Source organism: Carcharhinus amblyrhynchos, chromosome 8, assembly GCF_965287045.1.
Source record: "Carcharhinus amblyrhynchos chromosome 8, sCarAmb.v2.hapA, whole genome shotgun sequence".
In the NCBI taxonomy this organism is placed as follows: Eukaryota; Metazoa; Chordata; class Chondrichthyes; order Carcharhiniformes; family Carcharhinidae; genus Carcharhinus; species Carcharhinus amblyrhynchos.
Genome location: NC_137331.1, coordinates 90,862,739 through 90,877,507, shown reverse-complemented (window position 1 = coordinate 90,877,507; position 14,769 = coordinate 90,862,739). Strand labels below are relative to the sequence as shown.

General features: G+C 43.3%; 1 protein-coding gene across 1 annotated transcript in view; it reads right to left on the bottom strand.

Annotated features, from left to right (window-relative positions):
* tmem71 (transmembrane protein 71) overlaps positions 1 to 14,158 on the bottom strand; it is a 39,893-nt gene extending 25,735 nt beyond the window's left edge. The window contains exon 1 of the mRNA XM_080194970.1: positions 14,011 to 14,158. The gene's annotated coding sequence lies outside the window, so the exon portion shown is untranslated. The remainder of the gene's footprint in view (positions 1 to 14,010) is intronic.
* Between the last annotated feature and the right edge of the window lie 611 nt (positions 14,159 to 14,769).

Genomic DNA, 14,769 nt, shown 5'->3' with positions numbered 1-14,769 from the left:
CTAACCTCAACAAGGACAATCTTCTGGTACAACAGTGCTTATTGAAATAAAGAAAAAGGCCATGTCTGTGCCTTACCACAACTCAAACCAGTGCCCCAGACCTACAATAGCCCGGTCCAGACTGTGAGCACAGGTCTTAAACTCCCAACGCTTATCTCATTGCCCAATAGGAAAACTCTTATTCCATGAAGCCTATGGGAAGATCCATTAATGATGCCACATGTCCTCGTGGTCACTATAGTACACACATTATCATCATCCTCAGCTGACAAAATGGAGCTCTCTTCCCTGAAGGGCATGCGGATGGAGGTCCTTAAAATTATGAAATGGTTTGAAAGGATAATGCTTGGACCTGAAAGCAGAATGAGGGAGCACAAATATCAGAAAACTCAGAAGGAAAGGCTTTACTCAAAGAGTTTTAAGAAAGTTGAACTCTCCATAAGAAATAATTGTGGAAAGTCACTTTGAACCATTTAAAGGGAAGTTAGAAAAACATGAGAGAGAGAAACAGAAGAATATACTGATAGATGAAGAATGGGGGAAAGCTCAATGTGGAATATAAACACTGGCATGGGCCATCACCATCTGTTACTTTACTGTTAATTTTGTGTAATGCCATAGTTTTTTTAATGCATAAATCTGTGGCCTGAATGGCACATCAACTGTAATCTTTCAAATGACTGGCACGCAACTTCTAAAACAGAGTAACTTGAGCCTGATCTTTAATCTTGGTCAATAGCACTGCAGTATGGCATGTTTTTCAACATGGGATAACATCTCTAAATTCCCCAATACTTAACACGTTTTTATTAATAGAAACAGCTGCACATTCCCATGAACTACGCACACACGGAGATAAATCCCCTGCGACTGTTTCCTTTCAGACAACATCCGACACATCCAAAGCTATGCAGACGGAATGAGGTCATTCCAAGTTCTGCTACTTGGCTTGTCCTTACATCAGCCACAAGTTGAAGCTGCATCCCTTGCTTCCTTTGTTTTATTAAAACAACTTCTCCTTGCTATTAACTTTAAACCTTGCTAGTCTTTAAAGAAACGTATGTTGTGCGTCCAGTTAAGTTTTTAGATCCTTCAACCAAGGTGCTGTTAACTTCTACATTCAATACAGAATCATCTGTTTTGTCACAAACTTTACTGTGCCACATTACGTCCACATTTCCATCTCACTGTGGTGGGACCAATTCCAATACGCCCGAGCATAGAATCTTCTAGATAGTCGACACATCTCCCTCTGCCTCCTCCGCAAGGTCATTGCTTCAAATGCTCTTTCCTCAAAAAATGTATTAACAACTCATTTAATTCAACCGGTCCTACAGGTTAACAAATTCAAAAACAGATTTTGCTGCATTCTCTGGGCTGCTGTGTTTAGGATATTGTCAGCACAAGAACAGCTGCTGCTTTTTCTAACTTACTCATCAAAAGATAATTTGGAGTGAAAAGATTCGAAGCATTTTAAGATGACAAAAACAAGCGGTTGTAATGATCACTTTCACAGACTTCAATAGAAACACAAAAGGATTTATTAATAAGAATTTAAAAGCAGCTTCACTTGTTAGTACCCTACACTTTTCCTGCCTAAGAAGACTCCACCTCCTGGAATAATTACCCATCCTGAGTCCCATTCAGTCCATAGGAATTCCTACAGTGCCATTCGGCCCATCAAGTCTGCATCAACAACAATCACACCCAACCCCTATCCCCACACCCCCACACATTTACCCTGCCAATCCCGTGACATTAGTGTCAATTTTAGCATGGCCAATCAAGCTGACCTGCACATCCTTGGACTATGGGAGGAAACCGGCGCACCCGGAGAGAACCCACACAGACAAGGGGAGACTTCACACCGACAGTGACCCAGCCAGGATACCTTTACCCTGCTGTGCTGTCCTTAAAGGGATAATCACCACAGCTGTACAAGATTAAAGTCGATTCCTGATCGGTCAGTGATAACTGGGAATATGTGAGTTCATAACCAAGAAGATAGCTGTAAATACCTTTGTTACTTGTCATTTATATTAATGATCTGGATGAGAATATAGGAGGCATAGTTAGTACGTTTGCAGATAACACCAAGATTGGTGGCATAGTGGATAGTGAAGAAAGTTATCTCGGATTGCAACGGGATCTTGATCAATTGGGCCATTGAGCTGATGAATGGCAGATGGAGTTTAATTTAGATAAATGCGAGGTGATGCATTTTAGTAGATTGAACTAAGGCAGGACTTACTCAGTTAATGGTAGGGCATTGGGGAAAGTTACAGAACAAAGAGATCTAGGGGTACATGTTCATTGCTCCTTGAAAGTGGAGTCACAGGTGGACAGAGTGGTGAAGAAGGCATTCAGCATGCTTGGTTTCATTGAATATAGGAGTTGGGACGTCTTGTTGAAGTTGTACAAGACATTGGTAAGGCCACACTTGGAACACCGTGTACAGTTCTGGTCACCCTATTATAGAAAGGATATTATTAAACTAGAAAGAGTGCAGAAAAGATTTACAAGGATGATACCAGGACTTGATGGTTTGAGTTAAAGGGCGAGGCTGGATAAACTAGTACTTTTTTCTCTGGAGCATAGAAGGCTGAGAGGTGCTCTTATAGAGGTCTATAAAATAATGAGTGGTATAGATCAGCTAGATAGTCAATATCTTTTCCCAAAGGTAGGGGAGTTTAAAACTAGAGGGCATAGGTTTAAGGTGACACAGGAGAGATACAAAAGTGTCCAGATGGGCAATTTTTTCACAGAGGGTGGTGAGTGTCTGGAACAAGCTGCCAGAAATAGTAGTAGAGGCAGGCACAATTTGTCTTTTAAAAAACATTTAGGCAATTACATGGGTAAGATGGGTATAGAGGGATATGGGCCAAATGAAGGCAATTTGGACTAGCTTCAAGGTTTAACAAAAAGGGTGGCATGGACAAGTTGGGCCAAAGGACCTGCTTCCATGCTGTAAACCTCTAATGACCTCTATGTCTCTATGACCAGGGTACTCACATTGGGTGCTCACATTGGCAGAGGTGTTCATAGAATCCCTACAGTGCAGGAAGAGGCCACTTGGCCCATTGAGTCTGCACCAACCACAATCCCATCCAGGCCCTACTCCATATCCCTACATATTTACCCGCTAATCCCTCTGATCAGATTTTGAATATGATGGCATTCCCACCAGTTTTATTTGCATTAACGACACAGATGGACATAGAATTTGCAACACAGAAAAAGGTCAGTTGGCCCAACAATTGATGTTCATGCTCCACATGAGCCCCTCCCTGTGAAGCATAATCATCTAATCCTTTCTGCCTCATGTGTTTATCCAGCTTACCCTTAAATGCATCTGTGCTATTTGTTGCATGTCAGGGTGATCCCAGTCAGAGATTTCACACTCACACCGTTCTCTGGCTAAAGATGTTCCTCCCGAATTTCCGATTGGATTTATTTGTTACTATTTTATATTCCTTGGCCCTGATTCAGATCACCCAATAAGTGGGACATTTTCTCCGTATCAGATTGTAGTTTGAAAGCACTTTTGGGAGTCACTGATCCTCAAAGGAGTTAAAGAGATGTTACTGAGCTGGAGTTCGTCTTCAGAACCAGATTGAAGTTTCAGACATTTCCTTCTGTCACTGCCAGCTAGTTTTATCCCTGATTAGGCTGCGATTATTACTGAGTGCTCTTAGATTAAAAAAATCAGCACGGATTTTATCACCACAATAATCCCATTTTCAGCTGGAATAGTGGTAGAGGAATCACCATGGTAACGTCTTTGATTATAATGATTGAAACCTAATGGCCTACTCCTGTTTCTTGTTTCTATAATCATAGAATCCCTACATTGTAAAAGGAGGCCATTTGGCCCATCAAGTCTGCATCGAATCTCCGACAGAGCAATTTATATATTATGCAATGTCCTCTGAAAAAGAAAACTAACTTCATCAGACTGTAGAGTCATAAAGGTATACAGTACAGAAAAACGCCCTTCAGCCCATCACGTCTCTGCCAGTTAAAGACAAGCCACCTAACTATTCTAATCCCATTTTCCAGCACTTGGTCCATAGCCTTGTATGCCTTGGCATCGCACCTATACATCTAAATACTTCTTAAATGTTTTGAGGTTCCTATCTCCACCACCCTTTTAGGCAGTGAGTTCCAGATTCCCACCACCCTCTGGGTGAAAAGGGAAGTCGTGTCTGACAAATTTATTGGAGTTCTATGAGGATGTGTCTAGGGCGGTGGATAGAGGAGAGCCGGTGGATGTGGTCTTTCTGGATTTTCAGAAGGCGTTTGACAAGGTACCTCACAGGAGGTTATTGCAGAAGGTCGAGGGACATGGAGTTGGGGGTAGGGTGTTAGTGTGGATAGAGGATTGGCTGTCAAATAGGAGACAGAGAGTGGGGGTTAATGGGTGCTATTCGGATTGGCGGATGGTGACTAGTGGGGTGCCTCAGGGGTCGATGCTGGGGCCTCAGCTATTTACCATTTATATAGATGATCTGGAGGAGGGAACCGAGTGTAGGGTGTCGAAATTTGCTGATGACACCAAGATTGGAGGAAAGGCAAATTGTGTGGAGGGTGTGGAAAGTCTACAGAAGGATCTAGATAGGCTGGGCGAATGGGCCACGAAATGGCAAATGGAATTTAATGTTGGCAAGTGTGAGGTGGTCCACTTTGGTAGGAATAATGGTAGGAAGGACTATCACTTACGTGGCGAAAAACTGCAGCAGGCGACAGTGCAGAGGGACCTTGGGGTCCTTGTGCATGAGTTGCAAAAACCCAGCTTGCAGGTGCAGCAGGTGGTCAGGAAGGCGAATGGGATGCTGGCCTTCATAGCGAGGGGGATTGAATATAAAAGTAGAGAGGTCTTGCTGCGGCTGTATAGGGCATTGGTGAGGCCGCAGCTGGAGTACTGTGTGCAGTTTTGGGCGCCGTACTTACGCAAGGATATTTTGGCCTTGGAGGGAGTGCAGAGGAGGTTTACTAGGCTGATGCCGGAGTTGAGGGGGTTGAGCTATGAGGAGAGGCTGAATAAACTAGGCTTGTACTCGTTAGAGTTTAGAAGAATGAGGGGAGATCTCATTGAGACATATAAGATGATGAATGGGATGGATAGGATAGAGGTGGAGAGACTCTTCCCGCTCAGGAAGGATATTAGGACTAGGGGGCACAGCCTCAAGATAAAGGGGGGGCGGATTAGAACGGAGTTGAGGAGGAACTTCTTCACTCAAAGGGTGGTGAATCTCTGGAATTCTCTGCCCGTTGAGGTGGTGGAGGCTGCCTCGCTAAATATTTTTAAGACGCGGGTTGATGGGTTTTTGATAAGAGAGGGGATTAAGGGTTATGGGGAGAGGGCCGGAAAGTGGAACTGAGCCACGACAGATCAGCCATGATCTTATTGAATGGCGGGGCAGGCTCGAAGGGCTAGATGGCCTACTCCTGCTCCAATTTCTTATGTTCTTATGTACCCCCACTAAACCTCGTGCCCCTTCCCTTAAATCTATACCTCCTGGTTATTGATCCCTCCACTAAGGGGAAAAGTTTCTTCCTGTCTACTTTATTAATGCCCCTCTTAATTTAATACATCTCAACAATGTCCCCTCTCAACTCCAAGGAAAACAACCCCAGTCTATCCAATCTTGCTTCATAACTAAAACACTCCAGCCCAGTAAATCTCCTCTGCATCCTTTCCAACGCTGTCACAGCTCTCCTATGATTTGGATTCCAGAATTGCATACAATACTCTAGCTGTGGCCTCACCAACATTTTATATAGTTCCAGCAAACACCCCAGCTCTTAAACTTAATCCCTTGCCTAATTAAGGCAAGTATTCCATATGCCTTCTTAACCACTTCATCTATCTGTCCTACTACCTTAAGGGACCGGTATGCAAGCACATTCTGGTCCCTCTGATCTTCAGTGCTTCCCAGGGTCCTGCCATTCACCATGTGTTCCCTTGTCTTGTTTGTCTTGCCCAAGTGCATCATCTCACACTTGTCCGAATTGAATTCCATTTGCCACAGACCAGCCCATTTGACCAGCCTGTTTATATCCTCCTCTATTCTAAGGCTCACTATTTATCACCGAACAATTTTTGTATCATTCGCAAACTTACTGATCTACCCTCCTACATTCAAGTCTAAGTCATTTATAGAAACATGGATTTCTGCACAATCCCACTGGACACAATCTTCCAGTTAGAAAAATGGCCCTTGACCATCACCAGCTGCTTCCTGCCACTCAGACAATGCTGGATCCAATCTGCCAACTGTCTTTGGGTCTAGGGATTGCATCAGTACGTTATCATATGAATGTCACATCATTCACATCACATCAGATTCCTTCCTCGGCTAGGTTGACTCAACGTCTTAATGGTCCTTAAAACACTGGAGAAAGGAATTTGATATCAGTGCATTACAAATGTGGATGATAACAGTAAGGCCCACTCATTTGTATTTTGATGTAAATATTCTGTACCACAACAAATAGTGAGCTGAGGTAATGCCTACACTTTAAAAACTTTAAGACCCACTTACTTTACAATTATCCCTTTGTTGACCATCAGGGTCACCACTGGCATTGCAACCCTACCACCTTCTTCCGTCGGGAAAAAGATACCAAAGTCTGAGGTCACGTACCAACCAATTCAAGAACAGCTTCTTCCCTGCTACTGTCAGACTTTTGAATAGACCTATCTTGCAGTAAGTTGATCTTTCGCTACATCCTAGCTATAACACTACATTCTGCACTCTCCATTCCTTGAACGGTATGCATTGTCCGTATAGCATGCAAAAAACAATACTTTTCACTGTATGTTAATACATGTGACAATAATAAACCAAATCAAGTCAAATTCAAGACTAAATACTTTCTAAGAATTTGTAAAGTAACTGATGATCAATTAGTGGTGCTAAAATATCCTTTCATAGGATGTTGCTATTGCTAGCTAAGCCAGCATTTATTATCCATCTCTAAACCATGCCTTCTTGAACAGCAGCTGTTCATGCGCTGTAAGGACACTCACAGTGCTATTAGGGAGGAGATTCCAGGATTTTGACCCAGTAACAGTGAAGGGACGACAAAAGATTTCCAAGTCAGGATGGTGAGTGACTTGGCGGAGAACCTCCAGATGGTGATATTCCTAGGTACCTGCTGCATTTGTCCCTACTAGAGGCGGAGGGATTGGAAGGTGCGAGAGTATGTCTGGAAGGAAAAATTCTGGCATTTTTTCGCATAAAATCATAAAGAATTGTCAACATTGAAACAGGTGATTTAGCTGAATGGGTATAGAATCAAAATTATAGAATCCCTCCAATGCAGAAAAGGCCATTCGGCCCATCAAGCCTGCACTGACTCTCTGGCAGAGTATCTTACCCAGGCCCTCTCCTCCTCCCTATCCTTGTAACCACACGCATTCAATTCACTAATCCATCTCCATCCTATGCATCTTGGGACACTAAGGGGCAATTTAACATGGCCAATCCACCTAACCTGCAAATCTTTGGACCATGTGAGAAAACTGGAACGCCCAGAGGAAACCCATGCAGACACAGGGATAAAAGCAAAATACTGTGGTTGCTGGAATCTGAAGCAACAACAGAAAATGCTGGAAAATCTCCGCAGATCCGACAGCATCTGTGGGCAGAGAATACAGTAAGAAGTCTCACAACATCAGGTTAAAGTCCAACAGGTTTATTTGGTAGCACAAGCCACTAGCTTTCAGAGCACTGTCCCTTCATCAGGTGAGTGGGATTTCAGTTCACAAACAGGACATATAAAGACACAAACTCACCTGATGAAGGGGCAGCGCTCTGAAAGCTAGTGGCTTGTGCTACCAAATAGGCCAGTTGAACTTTAACCTGGTGTTGTGAGACTTCTTACTGTGTTTACCCCAGTCCAATGCTGGCATCTCCACATCATGGCAGAAAATAGAGCCAACATTTTGAGTCTAGTTGACCCTTTATCAGACGCAGGGAGAACATGCAATTTCCACACAGACAATCATCCGAAGCCAGAATTGAACCCAGATCCCTGGAGCTGTGAGGCAGAAGAGCTAACCACTGTGTCACCATACCACATGTGACAATTTTTATGATCCACACAGGACTTTGTCTCACCATTCTTCATGTAACCATATCTGACTATCTTGACACTGCTATTGCTTGTTGCAAGACATGGGGGATGGGGAAGCAGTTAGTTTGGTTGCCAAGGTGACTCGTGTAAGGGTGCATCACAACACTAACAGCGCTGGTTGAATACATTTACCAACTGAGGTAATTCTCAGGGTCTGCCTTCCTGCCTCACGCAAGAGTGATATAATAGCATAAGCCATAATTAGCAACTTTCAGGCAATGCAGTGTTACATGGAGAAGTAGAGAGAGAGAGAGAGAGATATTTTTTCAGACTGGGAGTGAATGGGAGTTATTTGCTGCTTGTCCACTTCAAGCAAAGCACCTAGGTTTAAAGGAATACTATCATCTGGCCTCCAGATGTGCAAAAAATATTGTAAATTAGGAAGGAAGTAATAGGTTACGGAGCTTTGGCCTAACGTTAAAAACTTAGAAGTGAAATTGAGTACAGTAGGAAGTCGTTTTCTGGCATACTGAAGTTGTACTGAATTTCTTTTAAAGACTGGCTCAAATCGGCACAGGATATGCAGTGTAATTGTCCTGTGGGGAACAGAGCAGACTTTGCCTTGCCAGTTAGGATAGCAAAGGGCTTGATAAAAATTCTTCCAGCAATTCACATAGGATATGTGGAAATGCAAGAAATTGGTTGTTACAATGTGGATTTCTTTTAAAAGCCATTGCATTTCAGCCTTTTAAGTGAACTTCGGGTTGCTTATTTTCAAATGTAAGCCCACACCACAAGATGAACTTTGTGGTTATCACCGGAAACAGCTCTTTATTTCAGCTGTGTTCAACAATTTAGCAATGAAAAGGAGAAGAACAAAAAAAAGGGGGCAATTGGCAGATAACATAAGCCCTACAAAATGACACAACACTTGCAACTCTATAATCTCCACTCTTTTCAAATCTGTACTAAACAAGCAACAATTCCATGTCCTGTCCTTCCAGTACCGAGTGCAGAGTCACTGATGATACATACGTAAAAGATGTAATGTGCATGAATTTCTGACAGCTGAGGGTTTCAGACACAAACGGCTACTGTGAAAACTCCCCGGCATGCTGTTCTTTGAAGCAGATCATGTTGTGGAAATACCGGCATTGGACTGAGGTAAACACAGTAAGAAGTCTCTCAACACCATGACATGGCAGCTCATAGCAACAATGGGTACAGGAGTAGTGCATTCAGTCTCATGAGCCTGCATACCATAAGGATCTGTGTCTGCTTATCTGGGACCATAGCAAGTGAATAGAAAGATAAGCAGCAGGAACAGAACTAAACCCCTTGAGCCATTCAGTGAGATCATGAACTTAACTTCAGAGACCTTTTTTTTCAATAAGAAGACTCACAACACCAGGTTCAAGTCCAACAGGTTTATTTGGAATCACGAGCTTTTGGAGCACTGTTCCATCATCAGGTGAATCCCTTTTATTCCACATCCCTTAAACTGTTTGGTTAACAGAAATCCAACAATCTCAGACTTAAAAATAACATTTGAACGGGTGTCATCTGCCATTTAGGAAGGGAGTTCCAAACTTCAGTTAATCACCTTGACAGAGTGCTCTCCTGTTCCTGTTCTCCCATTAGCCCCAAGATTCCCCACTCACTAGTTTAAATCAGTCTCACTTGGCCTGAAGTTCTGACATACCTAAAAGTTTTACACTTTGTTTCCTCCCTCTATCCTGTCATCCCTGGGAACTGCTGTACAGGAGAAGTATGCTCCTTCCCCAATCCCAGAGGAGATGGGGAAAAGCAGCATATGGACAGTGCAAATGAGTCTTATTAGCCTGGCAACAATTTCAGCAACATGTCCGAACATGTACAACTGATTACATTGTCAGTTATACATCTGTTGCCTTAACAAAATATTTCAGCTATCTGTGTCTCGTATAGATTTATTCGATTGCCTGGAGTTCTTTTTTCCCATCAGGGAAATATTAGGAGTCACAGGTTGCAAAGTCCGTTGGAACAGATGAAACAGGAACATTTTAAAAGTGAATCCATATCGAAATGGTTGACTTTAAACTCACAGAGCATCATTGCTAATTACTGATACACAGCAGGACTAGAAGCTAAACAATTAAAACACTTGATATAAATCTAACAACAAAAGGCACTATAATAGAAAATGTTCCAATATTCTGTTGCTTTACAGATTTACAGAGGACGTACAGGATATACAAGATACAGCACAGAAAACGACCCTTCAGTCCAACCAGACCACACTGTTTATGGTCCATTGGGCCTCTTCCCATCTTTTGTCATTTCATTTTATCAGCGTTTCTTTTCCCTCATGTGTTTAGCTAGCCTACCATTAAATACAGTTATAATATTCACCTTAACTACTCCTGTGCTTTCTTGGTATCTATGGACAGAATTCTCCCATCTGGAACTAAGTCCAATGGCGGGAGTGAGAAAGTGGGGTGTCTCCCGCTACAAAAAGTAGCAGGGAAACATGCCTTATCTTCTGGCCCCGACCGCATCAATTATGCAGCCGGAGGTTTTGCGCCTTGTTCCATGGTGGGACAGGCCTGATGGCATGTAGTCTGCCATTGTATCCGGGCACCATATTGAAAAGATGCCCAACATCGCTGATCCACTATGGAAGGAAGAAGATGGACTTCCTGAGGAAGGAGATTGATCCCCAGGAATATTCTGAGGCTGGCAGATGGGCCACATCAATAACACTGAATCTAGAAGGTCCATCGGTTGATGCTCTCCCCACCCTCTGCTGTACTGTTCCAGGGTCATTGTCCCTTCATCCCACTTAGATGTTTTTCTCATCTGTGTATTTTTGTTACCAAAATGTAATACTTCACAACTACATTGAAATTCATTTGCCAATTATATACCCATTCTTCTAGCTTATTCATGTCTTCTTCTAATTTCCTGTAGACTTCCTTGGTGATGATTGCCCCTCCCCAAAATTTAGCAACAGCCCCAAGTCCTGAAAACGTATTATGCCCTGGCATTTTCTCGTCCCACCACTGTCAATGGGGCTTCTCATTTTTTGCACCTCTGCCACCCGGAACCTCTGGCGGGGGTGGGGTGGGTGGTGATGGTCGCCATCAGCAGGCAGCTACGGATGGAAAATCTCACCCTGTGTTTTCTGGTTCCAAAGTCTAAATTGTTAATATAAATTCATAGAATCGTAGAATTGTCAATAACAGTGACCCCAGTACTGATCCATGTACATAAGAACATAAGAAATAGGAGCAGGAGTAGGCCATCTAGCCCTTCGAGCCTGCCCCGCCATTCAATAAGATCATGGCTGATCTGTCGTGGCTCAGTTCCACATTCCCGCCCTCTCCCCATAACCCTTAATCCCCTCGCTTATCAAGAACCCATCAACCCGCATCTTAAAAATATTTAGCGAGGCAGCCTCCACCACTTCAACGGGCAGAGAATTCCAGAGGTTCACCACCCTCTGAGTGAAGAAGTTCCTCCTCAACTCCGTTCTAAACCGCCCCCCCTTTATCTTGAGGCTGTGCCCCCGAGTCCTACTGTCCTTTCTGAGCAGGAAGAGTCTTTCCACCTCTATCCTATCCATCCCATTCATCATCTTATACGTCTCAATGAGATCTCCCCTCATTCTTCTAAACTCTAACGAGTACAAGCCTAGTTTCTTCAGCCTCTCCTCATAGCTCAACCCCCTCAACTCCGGTATCAGCCTAGTAAACCTCCTCTGCACTCCCTCCAAGGCCAAAATATCCTTGCGTAAGTACAGCGACCAAAACTGCACACAGTACTCCAGCTGCGGCCTCACCAATGCCCTATACAGCTGCAGCAAGACCTCCCTACTTTTATATTCAATCCCCCTCGCTATGAAGGCCAGCATCCCATTCGCCTTCCTGACCACCTGCAGGCTGGGTTTTTGCGACTCATGCACAAGGACCCCGAGGTCCCTCTGCACCGTCGCCTGCTGCAGTTTTTCGCCCCGTAAGTAATAGTCCTTCCTACCATTATTCCTACCAAAGTGGACCACCTCGCATTTGCGAACATTAAATTCCATTTGCCATTTCCTGGCCCATTCGCCCAGCCTACCTAGATCCTTCTGCAGACTCTCCACACCCTCCGTGCAATTTGCTGTTCCACCAATCTTGGTGTCATCAGCAAATTTCGACACCATACACTCGGTTCCCTCCTCCAGATCATCTATATAAATGGTAAATAGCTGAGGCCCCAGCACTGACCCCTGGGGCACTCCGCTAGTCACCAACCACCAATCCGAATAGCACCCATTAACCCCCACTCTCTGCCTCCTATTTGACAACCAATCCTCTATCCACGCTAACACCCTACCCCCAACTCCATGCTCCCTGACTTTCTGCAATAACCTCTTGTGAGGTACCTTGTCAAACGCCTTCTGAAAATCAAGAAAGACCACATCCACCAGCTCTCCTCTATCCACCGCCCTAGACACATCCTCATAGAACTCCAATAAATTTGTCAGACACGACTTCCCCTTAACGAAACCGTGCTGCGTCTGCTCTATCAAGCAATTCCCCTCAAGATGCCTCGCTATTTCCTCCTTGATGACGGATTCTAACATTTTACCTACAACAGACGTGGGACACCATTTTCCACCTTCCTGAATGGCTACACTTTATACCTAATCTTTCCTTTCTTGCAGCAAAACTGCTGCCCATTCTGCTACTTGTTCCTCAGTTGCACCTGCTCTGATCGTATTATTACATGGTACATTATCAAACACCTCTGGAAGTCTAAATATATCACATTTACTACAGTGCCCATGTCTGCTCTCTCTGTTACCTCTTCAATGAGGCTGGTTGAGCTTCTCTTTTAAAATCCATATTGATTCTTCATTATTGTATTTTTGGTCTCTATTTTCTCCTTTAAGTAAGGATTCCATTCTTTTCTCCCCCACCAATATCAAACTGACAGGCCTATAGTTTTCTGGATTTGTTCTGCGTCCCTTCATAAATACAACAAGGACATTAACTATTCACCAGGGTACATCAGCAATGACAAACTTGGGACCAAAACAATGAAATGATGCTGCAGGAAATACTGCTTATGCTGGCAGATGTAATGAATAGCTTACAATAAATAAGAGTTGAAGGCTTTAGATAACATCTTAAGCTGCAAGAACCAAGCAGCAAGAGTTTAAATTGATACTCTGACTTATTCATGACACGATTATTTCAACATATCCTTTTTAAGAAGGTGGATTGATTCAAGAACACCTTCTTCCCTGCTGCCATCAGACTTTTGAATGGACCGACCTCATATCAAGTTGATCTTTCTCAACACCCTAGCTATGACTGTAACACCATATTCTGCAGCCTCTCCTTTCCTTTTCTATGTACTCAATGAATGGTATGTTTTGTTTGTACAGTGTACAAGAAACAATACTTTTCACGGTATACCAATACATGTGACAAACATAAATCAAAATTTAAACAAAGGTTGGTGTGAAAATGGGATTAGAATAGCTAGGTGCTTTGTCTTTGACCAGGATGGATGCGATGGGCTGAAGGGTTGTTTTCTGTACTGGTCAAGCTTCTCTTTTGAAATCCATATTGATTCTTATCTTATTGGGATTTGTGAAATCAGGGGCATACAGTGCCGTCATTAGGTGTCAGCACATTCCATTTCTCTGATTCACAACAGTGCTCTGAGAGACAGAACTTTACCCAGACCTGGGCAGCACAATATATTCAAAATGATAACATGCTCACTGCTAACGTAGAAACAAAATCACTTTCTAAAGGACAGATCACCGACAGCGGTTGGGGGAACCTGGCTGGTTAAGCCAGAAGACCCCAGTCTCAGACCGTTTTAGACACAGCTACACAACAAAGAGCAAACAATAGAGATTTTTCCCCCCAAGGCTGATTCTAGGTTACTTACACTGGGTCAGCCTCCCTCTGCTCTGGACTCAGATCCTCCTGCTCTCTCACCACCACGGATAGAACCCTCAGTCAGTAAGAGCTGGCTGAAGTGAGTCTCTAGCAGTAGTGCTGAAGCGGATGCTGCCAGGCACTCAGTCCCTATTCTCTCTTAACTCCTCACCACAACAGCCTTGCACTCGCAACTGCTCACTCCTCCTGGCTCAGCGCACCCTTGGTCCTAGTGCCCCTCCTCTTAACCACGCTAACAGGTACAATATTCCCAGCTAAGGCAAAATATATATTTCGCCTCAAATTAAACGAAAGGGTTTTGTTTTTGTTTCTCGGCCGAGTTAGCAGTTGATAATCCATTTAAAAATATGTTCGCTTTTTAAAACTTAATGTTAGAACAATACATAAAAATAATGTCACTCCTTATTTAACTTCATCAAAATGTTCACGCATCAAAACAATGACAGTACAACTTACAATGGCAAATTCGGGACCAAAACAATCCTGAAATCAAACGATGCTGCCGGAAATACTGCTTGTGTTGGCAGGGATAATGAATAGCTTACAATAAAAAAGAGTTGAAGATTTTAGATAACATCTTAAGCTGCAAGAAGCAAGCGGCAAGAGTTTAAATGGATAATCTAGATAACAATGTAAAGCTTATGAAATTTGATTTAATAATATCAACCAAAATTTTATCAACAGTGACTCTGAATCATAGAATCCCTACAGTACAGGTCCTGAAAGAAATGGCGGAGGTGATAGTGGA